This window comes from Macrobrachium rosenbergii, chromosome 52, assembly GCF_040412425.1.
Source record: "Macrobrachium rosenbergii isolate ZJJX-2024 chromosome 52, ASM4041242v1, whole genome shotgun sequence".
Taxonomy (NCBI): Eukaryota; Metazoa; Arthropoda; class Malacostraca; order Decapoda; family Palaemonidae; genus Macrobrachium; species Macrobrachium rosenbergii.
Window position 1 is genome coordinate 16,343,560 of NC_089792.1, and position 22,358 is coordinate 16,365,917.

Consider the following 22,358-nt stretch of genomic DNA (forward strand, 5'->3'; position numbering starts at 1 on the left):
ATATGAGGGCTCCTCCAGGATCTGAATATTCATTTCAGAAAATTAACACAAACTCAAAGAAGAAAAGCAAGATGTTTTGACCTCTACAGTTATGACTGTCCTTCAGAACACTGAGATTTTAGCTAAAATCAAGCCCATGACCTTGCAATTGAACCTACTGCTCAAACCAGCTGAGCTGTTCTTGAATAGTGTGAGTCTCCCTTGTACAAGTATAAATAGTGGGATGGTACAGCAAAAAATGTATTTCTTTAAAAAAGAAGATTTTTTGTGTGCAAACATATCATTCAAGGGATGTCCCATTGTAGCCACACCCAGACTAAACAAACCAACATTTTAACCTACCTGGAACAGCAGGCCTGCTGCCAACCTGTCCATAAATGATATACTAATTGTTTTTATTCAGAAATGGAATGTCTAGGAGAATTTGAAGACTGAATGTGGACAATTATAAGTAATGGATATGCAAAAATTTAGTTTTTAAAAAATAAAATTTTCTTGAAGAGACATCCTGAGGTATTCACCAAGGGAAGACAAAGTTAAACCAATGCAAAACATTTGGGAAGCTAAATGTTAGCATACAGTCTTCAAAACTGAGGCCTAAACATCTCAAATGTTCACAGGAAGAGGAGCATTAAGGATTAACTTCACTTCGGCTGACTACTTTCTGTATCTACTCCTTAAAAACACCAACAGTTAAGGTGAATTGCACGTTTTTCCCAATAAACCAACTGTGAGGGTGAAAGATATCCAACAAAGATCTGGAGAGACTCAAGATCACTGCCAGGAAACTGAAACTGTCTTAAAGGGAGAATGGTTTTGAATGTCTTTAAAAGGGTGAAGGCAATTGTAGAGGGAAACTGTCCTAATCAACATTTCAGGAAAGAGTGCAAGTTGATTTTAATGAGAAAAGGTCCAAGTCCATTTTCACAGGATAAATTATAGATTTTTCCTATGGTCCCAATCTGCCAAACAAAAGTTTGGGAGGGGGGTTTCCTTAAAACAAGGGCTATCCTCTGCACCATCCACAAAGGCCTGGAATACTAACAAATCCTCCAAAGGATAATGGGAAGATAATATAAAGTAGCCAATGAAAGAAGGTTGGGTGCTACTGTAAGTTCCCAACAGATTGATTCCACATTCACTATTTGCTTTACTCTCCACCCAAATCACCAATAAAAACCTGACTGGGAAAGGAGTTGATACACTACAGTTCTCTGGAAATGGTGAAAAGGCACTTGGGAAGAGGGTAAGTAGGCTCCTACTTATTAACAATGACAAAGTGCCTGCACTAAATCATATCCACACAGTCACTGTGATCTTTAACATGTGATGTTACAGCATCTAGGAAGAAAGAGACTAGATTAGCATCATTACTTTATCATATGGCTCACGTAAAAACAGCAAGAATGGTCAATTATGCTTCATTCAAAGAGGTTGGGTCAGCCAAACAAAACCATCACATGGAAGGCTAAAACAAAGTAGCAAAAATCAAACAACTTAAAAGAAACCCATCTGTACACAAAAAGGACAGGAATAAATCTGAGTGCTGTAATTTGTTGCCTATATTTTGTGTCTAAAAGGAAATGCAAGGTTCTCACAGATTGCTCAACCCCAACAGAATAAACGCATAAGGGGTAATAAAGAAAATAACCTCCTGGAGGAGCCAAAGAAAGGAGACATAGCAAGTTATATGATGGAGAAAGGTGGGGTAATGGAAAAGTTCATAAGGCATCCTTACCCTCTCTTGTACAATGAATGGCTCTAACAGTGTGAGGATTAAGATGGAGAAACATGCATAAAACTGAAATAGCACACATACTGTCCTCCCTATCCTCCTAAATGCATATAAAACAATATGAAACCTACTGTACACATATACCAAACAAACTGTAAAAAAGTAAACTGGGTAAAGATAAGAACCTGAAACTCCAAAACAAGAAAGTAAACTTGGTAAAATGATATGCTAAGAATTCTAAAGCAAGAGAGAGGGAAACAAAACTAGTCTACCACTTGAGGACTTGACTGATTTTAGTAACTAACAACACACCTCCTGGGTAGGGGTCCTTGGATGGCCATCATGGAGATTTCAGGAAGACAGCTAATGCCATCATTAAGATCTGTGGTATATGCTAAGATCAGTCTTCAGATATGCATCTAGATATGTTTTACCACACAGGCTGACTGATTAACTGCTAAAACTACAATCATGTTTTTGGTCAACTTATTGATACTAGTGAGTTTAAATTAACCACCACAAGTATCCAAAGATTTTTGTTTTTCAGGTATCAATGCATATTGAACTACAATTAAACCACTTGTAATTTACGAAGCAAAGCATGTATCCAAACAATTATAATAAACCAAGAAAAAAGATTGCAATGGTACATGTTATTTATAAATGCCTAATTTACACAAAAACTGTCAAGAGGGTTCAGTTAGTCTGGGTAATAAGTAATTTCAAAGATTTGCAACTGCAAGCCATAACAAGTAAGATTATGAAATCTGAATGTGGGAACACAAAGGATGATTTGAAAAACATTATCATGTGATATCAAAGATAAAATAAGTTTCTTACTCTAACAGCAATATTCTACAAGGCTCAAGTATGCATTTATTAATACTAATTTACCTTGTATAGATATAATAACTTGAAGAAGGTTGCTCTGACTAGTCCATACTTCAGTTCCCTTTCCACTCCATGTACCAAGAAGAGAGATGCAAACCTGTACAAAACATCATTACAAAAATGTCCATTAGCATATGCAAGATTACCTTCTTCCTCTATTTATAAAGGAAAAACTGATAACTAATTTAATACAGCATAATTCATGTTTTACCTTTCCATCTTCATAAAGGTTAGGATTCAATTTATCCGAGCAATAGGTGACATAGTGACACAATGGAGGTGCACGAGGATAATCTGCTGACAGCTGGAAGTCAAAGAAAAAGAGCCCATCTTCATAAGGAGTTCGTTCTGGTCCACGGATCATGACAGAATACAAATCCTGAAAGAAAAGACCAATTACCAGTCATTATGTTGCGCTCAGAAAATAACCCTCAAAGTTTTGTTTTATAGAAACAAACCACTATCCTGTGTATAAAGTATTTTGTTCACTTAGTTTATGGAAAAATTCCTAAATCCTTACATCTTAAATTTCAATCAATGAGGAACATAGTGTCTTGGCAAGTACTTCTCCCATACTGCAGAATGAGGCTCTCATTAGACTCATGACACATGCCAAAGTCCCCAGTTCTAACTTAAAGACTGCAGAATGGGAGGGTCTAAACAGAAAGGGTTACAGGAAGGGAACTTGTTAAGCAATGTTCTGTTGCTTTAAAGGAAGTTTAAAGTGACTGAGATCCTGAAAAGTATAACCTTTGCTTTAAACAAAACTTAAAGCTATTAAGACAAAGTAATTAAAGGGTAAAGCTTTTAATTGGCAATAAATCCATTGTTATTGAATGGAGTTTACCACACACTGGGATTATTTGCTGAATTAGGTCTCAATGGTCCTATGGAGGTAATAACTTGTGCATGATCATCAATGACTTCACTTATTTTCAAGGTTTCAGATTCACAAGAGATTCCAGAAGTCATTACATGTATATGCAACATGGCTGGGGCCAGGACTACCCCTAGTATAACTAAACCCAAAATCAAAACTGAGGATGTTCAGAATGGTGTCATCAGTACAACTGTAGGATAAGTGGATGTGGGGAAGGTGAGATTATGGGAAGAGCCATCTGGATACTACCATCAGACCTATTCTATTGAAAATGTTGTTTAATAACATAGCCATTACTTTAACTGAACCTATTTGTTATATTTACACAAATCCCAGACATATCAATTCAACTGTTCAAGAAAAACCAAAATCTGGTGGCTCAGGTAGGTTAGTGCATGTGCTCACATTCCATTAGCTCTCCTGCAGTTTACTTAATAATTTACAGTTCCAATGATTCCAAAACTTTTTGAGCAATCTAAGAATACCGTTTTTTAATTTTCATTCATTATCTTGTATTTTATTTTCACTCCTTTTAATTATGTCATTTTTTTCTTTGCACCCTGGGAAAAATTTCACTAATGTGTCCAGTGAAACCCCCCTCCTTAGTTCTGCACATGGCACCTCTGTTTACTTTGTTGGATTGATAGTAGCTTCTGAAGTTCTTTTATGCACCTTCTTTACTAGTATCATTCATTAGTGCTGAGCTCCTTTATTTATTTTATTCATAATCTGTTTTGTAAAGGTTTTTTAGTCAATTTATTTTTCTTAACTGTTTGAGGTGTAATTTGTGTCAACCAGCAAGGGCTTATAGCTAGTTAGCACTTAAATCTCCAGTTAGGACCAATCACCTTCATCTCATCCCATTTTTATTACAAAGTGTGGACTGATTTTAGTGTAAATGAGCATATTAGCTTCTTGTTTTCACTATTAAATCTGTTTGTGAACATACTGATTGTTCAGTGTTGGATGCCCTTTTGTTACATCTCTATCATGGGAATTAGTTTCGTCATGAGTTTTAAATTAAAATATCTTACAGGTTTTATTTTCTGGCTTGGCTGTAACAAGCCCTATATGGCTCACTAAAGCTATACAAGACCCCTTTTATCACAGATTTTTTTTTAACTGTTATATCATCTCTTGAAAAGTCCTAACTATAAAACATATAAATCATATTCCCTTATTTTGTCACTTGTAATATTATTCACTGTGTTTGAAAAACAACATAAAATTTTTCTTTTATTTTTCTTTGATATAAGACTCATCCTTGTGATTAATTAATTACTACTGATCAATGTGAACGTGTTATCTGGATACTTTTTTCCACACCTGTATCTAATTCAAGCCTGGAAATCCAGCACTTTTCTGTTCAAGAGTTCTCTCCAGTCTTTATTTCTCCTGATAGAATTTCATTTGATTGCTATAATGTGTGACTGATTCCACAATACCAGTAGGTCCTGTTGCCACTTCAAGTTTCCAACTGGTTTTGTGTTTAAGTCTATTTTCACTATCAATCTTCCTTAGGAGGGCCTTAAACTCTCAGTGGTTTAAAACTCAGGGCTATTTCCAGCTCTTGCTTGAAAGAATCTGCATCGTCAGTGCCAGAAACATCAAGCACAGTTCAGCATTCACTGAAATCATTTCCATCCATAAAAACTAGTTTGAAGAAGCAATTAAATCTGCAACCACAATTCACAACAAATGAGGTATCTGTCTTGATTAGGACTAATATTTTCAGTACTAATTAGCTCAAAGCCAAAAATCCATTTTCCTTTATTTTACTTTTTGCCAGTTGAAACTAGTTTTCAGTAAGTTTGCTTAATTAATCCATGTGGTTCTATAATAAAGCCCTATTTTGTAAAGCTAGTTTCAGTGGGCGACAAGCAATATCCATTAAGCAATAAGATGTCTTTAAGTGAATTTTTGGCTCTTATGTGGCTTTATCTGTATAAAAATGCTTTTTGGCCATATAACTCAAATCAATCATTAAAATAAATAACTGACCAATAGCCTCTTCTAATAATTCCTTATGTTCATTCATTTTTTCTTGCACTTGTCGGCTCATTTTATAGCATCGATTTGCAGTTTCATGGCTGTCTCTGTTTCTCACTAGCTACACCTTGCTTTACAGACTCAAACAACTTTTCTTTAGACTCTTTGGAAGACATCCTATCTAAAGGAAAAAAGCCATTTGAAAAAGCCAAACCAAATCCAGAAAATTGCTCTGATCACAAACAAAATCAAGAAAAAACTTATAAAAGTTTTTCACTCTTGGAAAAAACTAAATTCTCAACTGCAGATGCACAAAACCACCTTAAAAAGGATGGGTTTCACTGTTCACACTAAACTCCTGGAGGAATTACAGACAGTCCCTGCTTATCGGTGGGGTTCTGCCTATAACAGCATGATGATAATAATTTGTCTAAGCTGATAAAATACATCTGGTGATAACAGTGCCAATCCCTAGAAATGGATTTTCAGCGATAACTCAGATTAAAGTGATCAACAGATTGCTAATAACCTGAGGCCACTGATAATCAGGGACAAACCCGGGATCTTTTTCACATGGGAAATTCAGCTATTATAACAGAGGTTAAGATACATTTTAAAAATTGACTCAAGGAAACTTTGGTCAAGATTGTATTTTGCAAATGAAAGTGACAGAAAGATGTAGTGTTAGTGGCTGATTAGTTAAGAGGTGGCATAAAATCAATCTTCAATTTGAAAGGACTGTCCAGTCATAAAAAGGGGTTAGAAGGCAAACTAGATATGACAGGAGCTTTAAAATAATAGCAGATTTTGGCAAGGAGTCAAGAGAATCCATTTCACATCCAATTCAATTTTCAGGTTAAAGCTTTGGATAAACACCTTTATGATGATGATCAAAATATAATTTGGGAGTTGAAACTTAACTTTACTTGATTCTTCTTTGGGATTCTCACTATTAATGCCCAATCTTGTGAGGTGGGGCAATTTGTTCTTTTAGTATCTTCTTGTCTTAATAATATGGATCATCAATGATATGTCTGTACACATTTTAAAGTATGAAATATATTTCCTTATGCAGAACTAAATGAAAATTCTTCCAAGCAATATCAATACTAATGCAGCTTTAGAAGTAAAGAAACAACTGAGCTTGGGCAAGAGAAAAATTACTTGGCTATAAGACAAAATTTTAATTTCTATTCACACCATTAATAGGCAACAAACAATACATAAAATTCCTAAAATTGCTTATCAGAAAATACATGTTCTGGGTTGTTTTCTCAAAACAAAAGATGGGTTCATTAACAATATGAAATAATATAATTACCCACAAATGCGGTCTTCATATCCTCGAACCCAATACTGGATGGTTCTCAGGATGTTTTCAAAGCTTCATCTCTTTCGCAGTAATGCGATAAAAGTGAGTTGGGTCCGTTGGCTGGAACATTGTCAACTTGAATTTATGGCTGTCTGGTGCTTCCAACACTTGAAAACCTTTGATGAGAAGAAAAAAGAATATGACTACATTTTGACAGCTTCAAAATTGATCAAGACAATTAATAACAAAACAAGAAATAACTAATCCTATTCAAGGAAAATACACAAAAATTTACCAAAATTCTTAATTAATCAAAGATATGTATACTGATAAAAAATTATCAAACATGTCTGCATCTTTATATTTCTATAACTATGTAAAGACAACCTAATTAGGTCATATGAAAAAATGTTCATTTATATTAAATTCGTCACTGATGTATGGCGGATTTGATCTTGGTCACCTTTTTCAGCAATACGTTAACACTGTTTTGAATATACCTTGATGTTGCATCAAGTTATCTGTGTTAAGACAAATTTTTGACTGACAGAGCTCAGTAAGAATCCATTTTCAAGTTATTTTACTTTTTTGTTGATGCAACATCAAGTTTGCGGCGCCATGCGCGTATATAAACGATATATTTTGTACACCGACTATGTGGTACAATGCTTGAACAGATACCATTTTTAATATATATAAATTAGCAATGCAAAATGAAGTATACACAAACAAATAAAACTGATACATTTAACAATATACAAGTCAATATATCAAATTTCAATAATAAAATACCCGCATATATATATATATATATATATATTCTATATATATATATATATATATATATATTATATACCATAGTTCACATCTTTTGCTACACCTCTTCAATTACAGACTTGAAGGAAGATTTTCTTTATCCTCAAAGATTAGTTGTATGGAGATAAAACTGCAAGCAAAAAGCCAAACAAATGCATAAAAGTATCTGTGCCAACAAAATCAATAAAAAAACCATTAACCAGCAGCTGCAGTATGAAATGTTAAGATGTGTAATCTACAGATGTCAAAAACCAGGGATTCAACTACTGCATAAAAACTTGATAACCCTTCATAATTATAGCTACTATAACTGTTATCTATGGTAGGGCAACATTTATTTACATCAACAGGTTATAACTGCAAAAATTTCTTTAAACACCATCAGCATAACAAGTTTCAAATGACGTAAGAAAATCAGTGTACAGGTTTGGCTTTTGGACATGCAGATCACTTCAGTCTGATTATGATGCCCTCATATTCTTTGTATAATACAGAATGTGATTACTAGGGTATTCTGATTTTAAACCAATACTACTCAAAAAAAGTAAATGGTCCCTTTAAGTTTTTTTGCCTCTTGACAGAATGATGTATGGTACTACTTTTGCAGAGCCATCTGATCCATATTGTTTGTCATAACCACAAAGTTACAATCTATAATACCTGAAGTAAAATTGCAGACCACCAAAGTTATAGTCCAAAATCCCTTTCACATGTAAAATTGCTGAACAGTCTCACTTGCATAGTTACCTTATGATGATGATCAAAATGGTACCTTACAATACCATACTCTCTGCCTTGATTTGGATCACTAATTTCACTAGTCTTCTCAACTGAGACACTATTTTTTTTTAGTATCTTGTTTATTGTTTCATTTATTTATATGTATTCAAACCCTTAATCTATGAAATAGTTTCTTTACTTTTAAATACATTCTTAATTTTATCAATGCAGTTGTATCTATTGTCAGCAATAAATAATGACCTTTCAGCTTTTTGATAGCAACAACAGTCAAGACATAGCCAGTTCCTAAAATTAGTTATCAGACTACTGTCTCTAAAAAAAAAAGTTTAACAATATGAACAAATTTTTTGTGGGTGAGGAGGTCTCGAACCCAAGACCGATGGTAACGGATTGCTCCCCTGGGTCAACTTTTAGATGGCAGATAAAACATCAGTTTATCTTGCCTTTTGATAGCACCCTTGCCAACTACCTTGGCTGGTCTGCGGTGCCAGCTCATACCATGAAAGAAGAGAAAATATAAACCACAATTTTTGGTCTTCCAGTGCCAAGCAAGAAAACCCTTCAATTAAAGAGATAGTCATTCAATGAAAATACAACATATTTAACAAAATTGGCATTAAACAAAGATATCATGATAAAAAATAATCAAACATTGTCCACATTATTAATGAGGTGGCACAGTGTAAATGTCACAATAGGAAGAAAAATGTCATTTTATCTTCTGTGCAATTAATACTTCTGTAGCGGTTGCCAAGAGAGAGGAAGCTTTCCCAATGGTGGCTTCACAGCAACTATTTGATCCTAGATCAACAAGTTCATCTCAGCCAAAACATTAAGGGAGCTGCTCAGACTAAGGTAGCCATTACCGATAGTTTCACCTCCGGAGCAGAACCATGCCATCCACTGTAAACAAAAAGGATTTTGACAAAGGAAAATCTAGCGGTGGAACAGGGGCCCGTGTCACAGTGCTGAAAAGATACCATATTTTAATATATAAAATTAGCAAGATACAAGAAGTATAAGCAAACAAATGAAATGCTGGATGTTAACAATATACAAGCTCCATATATGGAGTTTCAATAGGAAAATACAGATACCTATATCCTATAGATATATATGTCAAAAGTCCCAATATATATATGCGATATATATATATATACATATACATACTGTATATACCATAGTTCAACATCTTTATACAATATTCCATGTTAGGCACCAGAAGAAATTACTCAAAGATTAGTTGTTTGGAGATGGGAGGGAAGAATGAAAAAAACAGGGTGGGTGCCATTTTACAATAACCTGTCATTAACAGAAATAGATTTTCAATTGTCAAATGTTAAGGATGTAATCCCAGGGTCACTATGCAGAAATTCTAACAGAAAAATAAAACATCATTCTTATGCTATTAAAGACTTAAATAGAGAACATTGAAAACTCAGGAGGTTAATTGGCTGCCCTGAAAATTTCAGTAAACATCATCATAAATTCAAATGTAATGAAAATAATGTACAGGTGGTCACCGACTAAGATCATGAGCTTAGAATTGAACCTGAATTCTTTGTATTAAGAAAATACTTTCTGCCTAATAGCAGACCAATGACCAATAACTATTTTTAAAAAAAGGAGTTCTGACAAAATTTTTGCCTGTCTAAAAAAAGCCTGTAAGGAGAAAACTGCACAGCATCTGCATCCACACACAATGACAGTAACCCCAAAGTTAAATCCATAAGGACCTGACAAAAATTGCAGGTCACACAGTTATAAAAAATACCTGATGTAAAATTGCACGGAAGTCTCAAAGGGGCATAGGCCCTGAGATATTCACTGGTACCAGGTCAGAAGATACTCTTCAAGATTTGGGTCACTAATTTCACTAACCTGCAACTGCTAGTATTTTTTTTACAAATTATTTGTTTATTGCTGGAGAGGGTATTTATTTCTTATTCAAGTCTTGACTCTCTCTTGGTCTTTACCCTGTTTGGATGGGTAAAATCATGCAGTTATATCTATTGAAGCAATATAATGACCTTTCAGCTTGTTTGATGTGAGTCAGGGTGCAAGAGGCCTTGACCACTGAGGTTTCTCTGGATCCCAACTGTGGGATAATGGGAGATTAGCCAAGAAGGCATCAACGGATTGCTCCTGGGTCAACTTGAAGATAGCAGCTCGCAACATCAGTTTATCTTGCCTTTTGGCACCTCTGCCTCTACCTTTGCTGGTCCACAAAGGATGGTGTCAGCTCATAACACCATGAAAGTGAGGGCATCTTGAAAGGGATCTTGAAACCAACCATTTTCTGATCTTCTCTGCAAGCATGAAAGGGGAAATCCTTCATAAGCCATAGTCATTGCACCCATACCATATCTAACCAAGATATGGCTTGAATGGTTGGTATCATGACTAATTCCATGTTATTGACCACATTATTAGTGTGGTGGCACAGTGCAATGTCAATAGGGAGAGGCAAGTCATATCCTTTCTGGCAATTAATACTTCTGTAGCCTGGCCAAAGAGAGGGGAGTACCTAGATCCCCAATCTGGATGGCTGAAAGGAACTATAACTGATCCAAGATCAACAAGTTCATCTCAGCTTAAACATTGAAGGAATACTCAGACCAGGGTAGCCTTGATCCATAGTTTCACCTCCCGGCAGAACCAGACCATCCGCTGTAAACAAAAAACTGAAGGTAAAGCTCCAGCAGGGGGTGCCTCCTTGAGACCAAGCTCACAAAAGAACACAATGCACCTCTTGAAAACTAGCCATCACATCAGAAAAGAACCAAGAGAGTGGGGCCCCCATACTCAATGCTGCACTACATCATGGGGGACAAACACTTTGGCCACAACTGGAGACGTAATTGCTTTTTGCTCCAAGAGGGTTGCACCAACCCCTCCCTGTGCAACTCATAAGAGTCACGGAGAGGCGAATGACCCATGCACTAGTTGAATGAGCTGAGCAGCCTCGACTTAATGTAAGCCTGAAAGCTCACTGAGAGACAAGATGGAAGCAGACCTCAAGTCTAAGCTGGATGGCACCAAGGGCCAACCCTACCTGGGAAAGATCGAACTCTGCCGGTGAACGTGTCCCCTGCCCTCCCCCATGGGAGAGGGGAGGAGAGAGGGTAGGGGAATAGGGGAATGGAAGGTTCTAGAAGGACCAAGCATCACTTCTGGCTAGAAGCAGCATCCTTCTTGTTTGCCTCTGCCTTCTCTCATAATGCTCCCACTGAGGAGAAGACCAGGAAACACACCAGGGCAGGGAGAAGCATGAGAACACTCTTTTCCCCAGCAAGAACTACAAAAAGAATGTGGATATACACCACAGGAGACATACAATGATTACAAGATCTAATCACAACCTTCATGATGAGGCTTTTTGTTTATTCTCTATGCCAGCAAGCACAAAAAACAAAGTACCACAAAAATCTCAAAAATCACACCAAATACACACACAAAAGCTCCATTTTACTTAGGGTGAGTGTAGGAGACAATGGAAGATGAAATGAATCACAAAAACATGGAAAGCCTAAAAAAGGCATGTGAAAAGAGAGAACATGAGTGATACGACTACTGTAGACACAATCATAGCCAAAAGATCAATACGGAAAGTCAGTGTGAAGGGGCATATCCTATCCCCCCACCTCCATCTGTATCACTCTTGTTTGTTAGTGCATGATCACTATAATGAGTACCTAATGCATTGTCATAGGGATGAAAACAAGCAATACTTACACATAAGATTCCTTTATAATATAGTTTACAAAATAAGCCATAAGTTAATATTGTTGAGTAAAAAGTTTACTAACCATGAGAATCAATGATGACAGATATATAGAGATACAAACTGAACTAACAAAAAATTAAAATCTCACATAATATCTCATTTTTAGCAGCTAAAATTCCAATCTTTAATACTAGCATAAACTGTAATCAGCACCAGCAGAACAGTATGTGGAAGATATGTAAACCAATGGAATGCACTTAATGAATGACTAAGTTAGTTGAATGAAAAACAACTTTAAGCTTCAACAAAAGGAAAAAGAAAAACAACCTATTCCTAAATGCAGTACAGTATATTGAAGTATTTCTTGTAAACCTAAATGAGAAAGTTTATACAGGTAATGAAATTCTTACCATCTGGTTCAGAGCTTGGAACATAATTTTCCACTGGTAGTCCACTTCCTTTAAATGCAGCATGTAAAAACGTTTTCAGAGTGTTTGGAATAAGACTAATAATACTGTATCAGTACATAAAAATACAGGTGTAGTGCAAAGTTGTGGTAAGAAAATGGGTTGAGAAAAGATAGTGGATGTGCATGTGCCTGAAATGAGGTTTGAGATGTCAATGGAAGCTACGGTTGAAATGTATTTTGAAACTGCTGAGATACTGTGGTCTCCTTTATGAAAAAAAAAATGTATGTAGTGTAATAACTGGAAAGGTGAGACATGAGAAGATATTTAAGACAGGTGGTAAAAAGTTTAGTGTAGGTGAAAGAGAAAAGTTTGTATAATTTGGAGGTGTTCGAAATAAGAGGGAAAGTTTCTCAAGTTTCAAACAAGCATCATAAATCTGATAGAAAGAAATAGGATAATAGCATGAGTACAGTGATATCACATTTATTTCACTGAAACAACTGAAAACAGCTACTAAATTAAGAAAGAGAAGCAAGGCAATTAAAAATACCGTGTATGCCTGCAAACCTGGACTGAGGACAAAGGTTGTAGGTTAAAACAGCTTCATCTATTACCTTTCATTTGCATTTAACCACCACACTTCATTTCCACACAGAAATATTGGCTCAATCACCACTCCATGCATTCTTACCTTGATTCAATAATACATGCTGAAGTGCTACAGAGATGGAGAGAAGATACATCAGAGAGAAAGGCCTGAACGAAGATGTGTGTGTGTGTGTGTGTGTGTGTGTGTGTGTGTGTGTGTGTGTGTGTGTGTGTGTGTGTGTGTGTGTGTGTGTGTGTGTGTGTGTGTGTGTGTGTGTGTGTGTGTGTGTGTGTGTGTGTGTGTGTGTGTGTGTGTGTGTGTGTGTGTGTGTGTGTGTGTGTATGCTGAGAACCTTTATGGGTGTATGAAGTGGTTATGTTAGTTTTGTCTGTACAGGGATTGACAAAATGTTTTAACAGAGAGAGAGAGAGAGAGAGAGAGAGAGAGAGAGAGAGAGAGAGAGAGAGAGAGAGAGAGAGAGAGAGACTTTAAAATTAAACTTAATATTCATCACCATCAATACTGTAATTTTTTATAATTCAGATTTTTTCAGAGGGGTTAGACAATCTCTCCTGTATTCTGCATAAACTCCTCTCTCTTCTGTTCTTTTGTGTTATTATTAATCTAGCTTGGAAGTATTTATATGTGATACAAAATTACATTCACACAAACACAAGCAAATATGAAACGACAAAATAGAATAAATGAAGACTTTTTGAAAATCACATGTTCCTATAATTCTCAAAGTACCCCAAGAAAAGAGAGGAAATATTAAGCATGGTCTGAAAGACAATTCAATTATTCTTAAAACTGTCATTTATGCGACCATAATTTACCAACATTTCTAAACAACGAGTAATTATTGTTTTATAAGTCCGTTATTAAAAAGATTTGCCTGTCTGCTCTCTTTATGGTTTTAATTCTAATCTCAACATTCTTTCGGGTGGAGGATTAAACAATTATGGGTTCCTCTATTACTTACCTTCAGTTGGACTTAGCACAGCATCAAGACTATTACTTGATGTCGGATCAACTATAGCATCCCCATTGATAGCTGCAACAGCATTTGCAATGATAGAGTCTATCAGTGCTTCATTGGCTGCTTCATCTGATACAATATTTCTATTAGCTGCATCCATGTTGTTTCCATTTGTCAGGACAAGCTGCCATTGGCAACTGATGAAACTGATGATACTAAATCAATTGAACAGTTACTCAGTTTGTCCAAATCTTCACTCTATGAGAATAGGTTCTCTGATGGTTGTCTCCATCACTTGAGCTTTGTCCTGTAAAAGGAAAAAAGAAAAGTAAATCAAATTAACCATATAGACATCATCATTTTGTCCTTAAACATAGTTAAAATTACTGTATCATAATTTTCCACGAATAAAAGATCAAAATTCTTATATTGCACCTGCAGTCCATTCCTGGTATAAAAAACTTTGCTAAAGGTTATCAAATATGGAAATTGTCAGTTAAACTGAATGTAATGTTTTATGTTCTCCAAATATCACCTTGCGTCTAATAATCCAACGGTTAGGTTTAGGTATGCTTAGGGGTTATGGTTACCAGTGCTACCATATTTACTCTTGCATCATTCAATCTCATGTATCATGCAACCCTTAAAATTTTGTCCTCAAACCATGATTTCAACACATTTCTCACGCACTGTAAAGTTGCATTTTTGGTATATCACACTAGGCCATGCTTAATGCAAATCTGTTTTCAGTAGATTATCCTAAGCTTGTTTACTCTGCCTGTCTAAGTTTTGGTAGATTCACTGATAATGCATATTACATAAAAGTTAGCTTTTGACTGATTCATAGGCCAAGAGGAATATGTTCAATAGGCATGACAGTTGTCAACTTGTTAAAAACTTGGCCTTCTCAAGATGACTTTCTGGGGCAAAATGCAACAGATTTTTATTCACCCCTTCAAAATGGAGAAGGTCTTAAAGCATAAACTAATAAACTTAGGCTGCAGCTGAAGAAATGAATAACATGCAGGCTGCAAAATGTTTTGGAATAGGCAAAAGCAAAGTCCAAATCTAGTGAAGTCACATCTTTATTTCATTTAAAATTTACTGCATTTATAAATAATGGTATACTGCATTTTTTCATCCTACTTTGTTGCTTTACAAAAAAAATGCATCCACTTAGCAATCTAACTGACAGCAACAATGAAATTCATGCTAATGCTGTACTATATAAAATCTGGCAATGATGATGTTTGTAAAACTATCTGCAGATTAGTTTAATAATGTAAATATTACAACAATGCAAATGACTCATGACTGCAATGCCCATATTATACAAAATAATATGACAGACACATGATATTTCTATGGATACAGTAAGTACAGCAAGTTTTATTAAAATTATCATTTTTTAAATGCAGCTGTACAATTTGACTTTTGCAAAAGAAATTGTCAATGTAATAACTTATGTGAATTCAAAATATTTTGTACCATATGCATGATGCAATTAAATTAAGATAAAAACGACATTTTGAAAAGTCGCAAAACAAGGTAGTCTAAGATCCTAAACAACACTGTTAGATACAATAGGCCAGATGACCCAAGAATGAAACAAGTTTATTAACCCTTTTCAGTAAATGTTATTGCTGCTAGTGACGATACCAGTGCCCTGCTAATCATTTAACTGACTAATTTTCTCCCTTTTATATTTGTATTTCAATTATTTTGTTATTTTCATTACTATTATAATACTGTACTATTATGTTATTACAATGTTTTATTATAAAGTAGTAGGGTGATTAAATATGCAAATGATATGTAGATAATAATTCAAATACTGTATTGAATTATGTAGCTTTTATTGGCGATTCATTTCAGTGTGATACCTCTTAAATCAGTAGAGTAACTCCATTTTTGTTGTTCATTTTGAAAGCTTTATTACAAACCTTGAGTGTTTGCACTTGGCCAAAAATTTCATCTGGAAAAAATTTGCAAAAAAAAAATAGTTAACTACTTTCAAAGCTCCCTAGCAACAGTTTCTGGGAAAAGGAATGAATCGAGAATATCATGATCCAATTCTTTGAATAACTGTCTCTTCTTTCTCCTTGTAAAGACTAAAGAAGTTATAAGCAAAGATACATCACTTGAGGACTTGAGGAATCATGAGGTAAGTGACACCCTCTAATTCGCCAATGACTGAGACTGTCCCTAAAGCAAATAGCCGACTGACTGCTTCTGCTTGGCAAGTGCCCCAAGATGAAGATGAACAGCATCTTTAATGTACTGCTCCCCTCACTGAATTTTATGGACAACTACTGCTGCCTGCTATTGGTAAAGTCCTTTTAATCCCAGGATGAGTCACAGCTAGATTCCTTGTCATAATTACTCTTTGCTTGATTCCAGTCACTCAAGTTGACTGAGAGAATGGTCATAGTCATGATACTCATCATGGCTGGAGGAAGTCATCTTGGAGCAAAGAACCGTCATATTCTCTTGGGTGTGACCTCTGGCAATGGAAGACCCAGGTGAAGCTCATATCTCTTTCTGGATCCCTTGAACAGGCTGGATGGTAACCCATGTTGAAAAATCACGTCAGGAGTGATTGCTGATGACTGGGGTCCAGGAGAAGAAAGTCTTTAAGCTGTGATTGTGGCACTAAACTAGATGGCAGAGGTGATCATCATAATAAGACTCAGAAAACCATGATCCATAACATGTCCATCATCAGTTGAGGCATTATAGGGTTACATCTTTCTATCATCTGTCTCAATGCATTTGCATAAGGTTAGTCATTAATGTAATTCATTCCAGTTGTGGTAACATCTGCTGACGGGGCTAAGACAAAAAAGAGTCAAATAATAAACCAGTTAACAGGGTTTATCAGGAGTTAAGTTACACATGCAAATCAGCATAAATAATTTTGGCTGTAAAAATCTACAAAAGAGGTAGGTGAGAGGTGGGCATGAAGCCAAACAGGAAAGTCAATAACAAATACCTGGAAACAGGCACAGGTGGCATTAATCTATCAGCATGGATGAAGAGGAGGCAGAAAGCAAGGACCAAGCAGACATCATCCAATGGTGATGAAGATGACTCCATTACCGACTTGGAGACCAAAAAATCTATAAATGATTTCACCAGTAGTAACGATTAGCCATTCCAACTGTGTTTCCTCCTCTGTATTAGAGCCACTGGTTGAATGACCCTCTTATACAAATATCATAAGTGAGGAAAAGCAAACAGACCTTTCAAAGAAGGTGAGTGGTCTCTATGAAAGGTCAAAAAATGCCAGATGGTCTTTACACAGAAGGCCTTACAAGTGTGCAGGACACTGGGTTACAGTAAATACACACAAAATAGAACATTACCAGCACTTAAAAGAACACAAATATACTGTACAGAATAAGCCAGATTACACAAACCACACAAAAAAACAACAAATCCTAACAGACAGATACTTTCTCCTTAAAAATCTCATTGCATCAATGAGTTACTGAAGAAAATAATTAGGTAACCTTATGACTGACTTGTTTCCTTTCTCTGGTGCTTTACAAAACACTTGAAATAAAAAAGTTTTGAAAAGGAAAAATAAATAAAAAAAAATTGCCTACCTAAAAATAATTATCATTACCATTCAGAAGATGTTGGTCAATGGTTTACACTGTACTGAAACAAATGCCATGCCCATATTTGAATTATAATTCATTTTTTAAATTTATTCCTAAGGTATGGTCAATTTTATAGAAAGCTATTTGTTGCTTAATATTTGTGAATATAAAATTCCTGTTTACAAAAATTAGTATAGAGTAAATACAAAGCTGAACACTAAACAATACTTTAAATTACCAAATCCCCACAGCAAAGGGAGGGATGCATAAAATAATGTGCAAGTTTTGTGGCAGTTCAGTAAATGGGCACTAGCTTGGCTAACAAACCACTATAAGTTGTGGCCTGCTAACTTATAAAAAGCTTCAAACCAAATAACAATAAAAGCTCAATTCTCAGGTAATCAAAATTAACAACAACAACAGGTGCATCTCTTTGAAGCTGACAATTCTAGAAACAATGGCAAAATGAACAGTAACTCCTGCCTAACTGACACTTTGCTAACATAACCAGAGCTTGTAACAGTTACATATTCTATGATAAAAAAGGCTGATGAACATGGGAGTATTTGGGACATGTATAACAGCAAATTTATAAATCAGGGTTGTGATCAAACAAAAATTTTGTTGTCCACTATGGTAATAATATTTTAATATATGAAATTTAAAACATTACCATAAATTCTTACTTGAAATGTTAAGAATCAACAAAATAGCATTTTCCAGTCAAAACACAGGAACAAACTCAAGTTTAAAGGAAGCCAAAAGACATGGTGAACGTTGTTAATGGAAAAATCCCAATGATAAATGGATCACTAGCCCAAAATACTGGATACTCTTTAATGCTGATCAGGAAAAATGAAAATATAATGTATGATTTTACACAGCACTGACTTGGATATTATTAGGTTCATGATGTGAATTTATTAGTAAAAACTGACAATCTACTTCTAATTATCCAAAGCCTTTGGGTTTTACCTGGAAAACTATTCAATATTTCTTTCTGTATAGAGCTGTAAGGTAAACCGAAAGACTGGTGAAATGTCACAACGATTCATCTGCAATTTACCAAACACAATAACTTATATGAAATAAAAGATCTGATAATAATTCCAAAAACTGAATACGTATCTTGTCTTACCATTTCAGTTGATATAGCAGGTTCCTGTACTATATCATGGGATATGAAAACAGAATTACTCTGTATGTTTTCTTTGTTTTCCCCCTGAGCACCTTCGGTATCCTATAAAATAAAAAATACCTTGAATAATAACTTGAAAGTAATTTATCTTTACGTACATGCAAATCCATAAATAATTTTGAGCCCTAGAAATTACAAAAAGCACATCGATAATAAACATTAAAAACTAATAGTGAATATAACAACTGCCCTCATACATTTATCTACCAGCCATCAAAACTGGAGAAAGCAAAATTACAGAATGTATATGTGTACTTTTTTTAGCTAGTCCAACAAACGCTTATTCAATTGCACAAGTCTGAAAGATTTCATAAGTAAACATACCTAAATTGTGCTTTGCCTCTGTATTATTAATTTTTTGTGTGCCATAATATAAAAATAATAATGGTGAAATATACATCTTTGATAGTCTTAGTATTACAGTATTAGATATGAATCTTAACACACACAGATGTCAGGACACTGAGTTAGGCAAAGGACATTACCATAATTTAGAGAAATGCATATTTTGTGAAGGGCAGATCACCTAAAATGCCTAAAAATACAGAGTCAGTTTTTTCTCCTTCAGAGTAATACAGATATTTGAATACTGTTAGGTAAGAAGCTTCTAAACATTTTCCTAAATTTGCTCCACAGAGTCAGAATGCATCTTCTATGCTGATGAGTTCTATATACTGTTACTGGCAAATACAACTTGCCATCCTAAATTTACTTTTTATATTACAGTTTGTAAAACCCTGTATTAGTCTCACTAACTCACCTATTCATGGATTTCTCTGAAACAAATATACACATTATTGGTGGAAAATTACCCATTTGCAGTATTTTTCACTGAGAATTATTCATTTTACTGTATTTTCCAATTTTTGTGACTAAATACACTTTTGTGATAAAACTATTAAAATACTCAGGTATAAGCATTTTTTGAAATTTTTTTGTGTTTAAACTATCAAAATAGGCAGTTTTAAGTGTTTTTAGAGGGTTTTAAGTATTCACAGATTTTAGCTTTCATTCACGGGGGTGGGGGGGACAACCATCCCCACACAGGGGGTTACTGTATACAAATCTGTACACTTGCTTTTCCTTTGACACCACATCTAGTTTTGATTATTCCAAATAGCAGTTTTAAAAGTTTAATTAACCCAATAACACCTTTCTCCTACAACCATTAAAACTATAAAACTCTGGCTTTCAATTTCACTGCAATCCTAGAATTTGTGATACCTGTTCTCTACCCTACCTTAACCTAACCAAAATCATAATCTAACTGACACTGCCTGTGTTTTGTTATTTGCTCTTACAGCATGTAACATCTGGAACTGCTTCCTTCATTGCATTTCAGAGTTCACGGTTTAGAAGAGCCAACTTAACTGCATTAAATACTTTTTTGTCAAATTAAAGTGAGAATTCATTCAGAAGAGGATCTTGGCATTGTAATACCCTACCCTTGGAGGGATAGAATCAATATACTTATCCCTCTTTCTTTCTCTCCCTCTCATTGAGGGATCAAACATTTTTCTCGTTTCCATTTACTATGTCTTCTTGTATCTCTCCTGACTGACTTTTTTCTTTCTACGATTGGTTTTACATATTACCAGTCTATAACTAACTAAAGTTTTGAAAGCAATTCCTTCTGTTGTTTCAAACTTCATTTTTCTTCACAAACTGTTGGCTAACTGCAATGTCCTGAATTTGCTATCCTTAAATTCAATCATTCACTGTAATATTGCACAGTAGTGACATCACCATAGCCATTAGTTGCTAAATGAAACGCATTTCGGAGATTCGTTTATAAATAAATTATAAAAGCAGAGTTTAAAAATGCAACTTAATTTATTTATAAATGCAGTAGATTAAAATGTTTTGTGGTTTTGCCATCTTCAGATGTTGTTTTAACTACTTTCAAAACTTTTTGTGGCCTGCACATTATCCATTTCTTCTGCCACAGCTACAACCATAAATTTAGTGGCATACTTTCTTAAAACTTTCTGATTTACTGAGTGAAGGATGAATAATGATTTATTCTTTTCAATTCACCGTTGAAAATTAGCAAATTTTTAACAAAAATTGGAAACTAATAACGCAAACTTTAATAAATGTGTTTAGCTATGGTAACTGACATCGACTTGGCTGTTAATATTCTCGATTCGAACAAAGTCAAATATTTTGCAATTGTTTATGCCAGTGTCTTGCATGCTGTAGTAAATGGTTGTTGTTGGTTATAAGAAATAGTGACAAGACAAGTCATAATGTTGGCAAGCCTGATTTTAAAGTATAAGATTCACATTTAACCTAGTGAACGTTAGTTTGACCAATTTGTTAGTTAAAAGCTACTCAATGGTATCTACTGAAAAATGACAGGCATAGAAGAGCCTAGCATAGCATAATCTACTGAAAATACATCTTGCACTATACAGTACAGTGACCCCCGTATTCACGGTTCCAGTTCACGGTTTCACCTTTATGGTTTTTCTCATGAATATAACACATTATTCATGAAAAATTCACCTTTTGCAGTATTTTTCATGAATATTCACTAATTACTGTATTTTTATATTTTCATTACTAAATGCACTTTTTGTCATAAAACTATTAAATTACTCGGATACAAGCATTTTTAGAGGGGTTTTTTGGTGTTTGAACTATCAAAATAGGCAGTTATAAGTGTTTTTAGAGGGGTGTCCAGTATTCGTGAATTTTAGCTATTTGCAGTGGGTTGGGGTATGCATCCCACGCAAATACCGGGGGTTGACTGTACATGATGTATATGATGAAATCATGTTTTTAGACAAAATTTTAATGAGCATATGACACACGAGATTGGAAGATACACTAATATATACGCAAATTATGGTTCTTTTTCATGTACATTTTTTGTTTCACAGATTGTATTCATTGGAAATAAACTGCGCTTTTATATTTCATAGCAAGCTTCCAGTTCTGAAATTTTGTAATTCAAAACTGAAATGTGGCGTTGCTCAAGAACTAATGGCGGCTGATTCTTTGTCACTGATCATGGGAGTTCCCGGACCACGGATGCCAAATTTTCAAGGTTGGGTTGTATATCACTTCCTCCTTTACTACATAAATACAATTTTTAATGATTCTAAGATAAAGGAAAAACTCTGCAATTTTTTGCTTTGATTTGAAATTTAAGTGATAGCTACTGAACATTTATTTCTGTTGAAAACACTACTATCTCACCAATACTGAATTCCCTTACCTGACAAGCTTGCCTCATATCAAAATGTCCCAATCTACAACTTCCTCGTGTTTTACCTGCAGTTGAGCTTTTCAGTGAACACAACTGAGTCTCACATGTGTGATGTAAGTATCGTGCTTCAGTGACACCACTCTCTGATTCCAAAGGTACCTGAAAACCAATTACCCCAAATTAACCTGACAAAAATTAAATTAATAAATAATGTCAACAAATGTTCTCTTGCCTGATGAGGTTCCATTTCACATTAACCCTGTTGACTTGGT

The 22,358-nt window shown here is 34.9% G+C and overlaps 1 pseudogene; it reads right to left on the reverse strand.

Moving 5' to 3' along the window:
- The window catches only part of LOC136833858 ((E3-independent) E2 ubiquitin-conjugating enzyme UBE2O-like), a 189,212-nt pseudogene that overhangs the window by 26,098 nt on the left and 140,756 nt on the right, over positions 1 to 22,358 (reverse strand).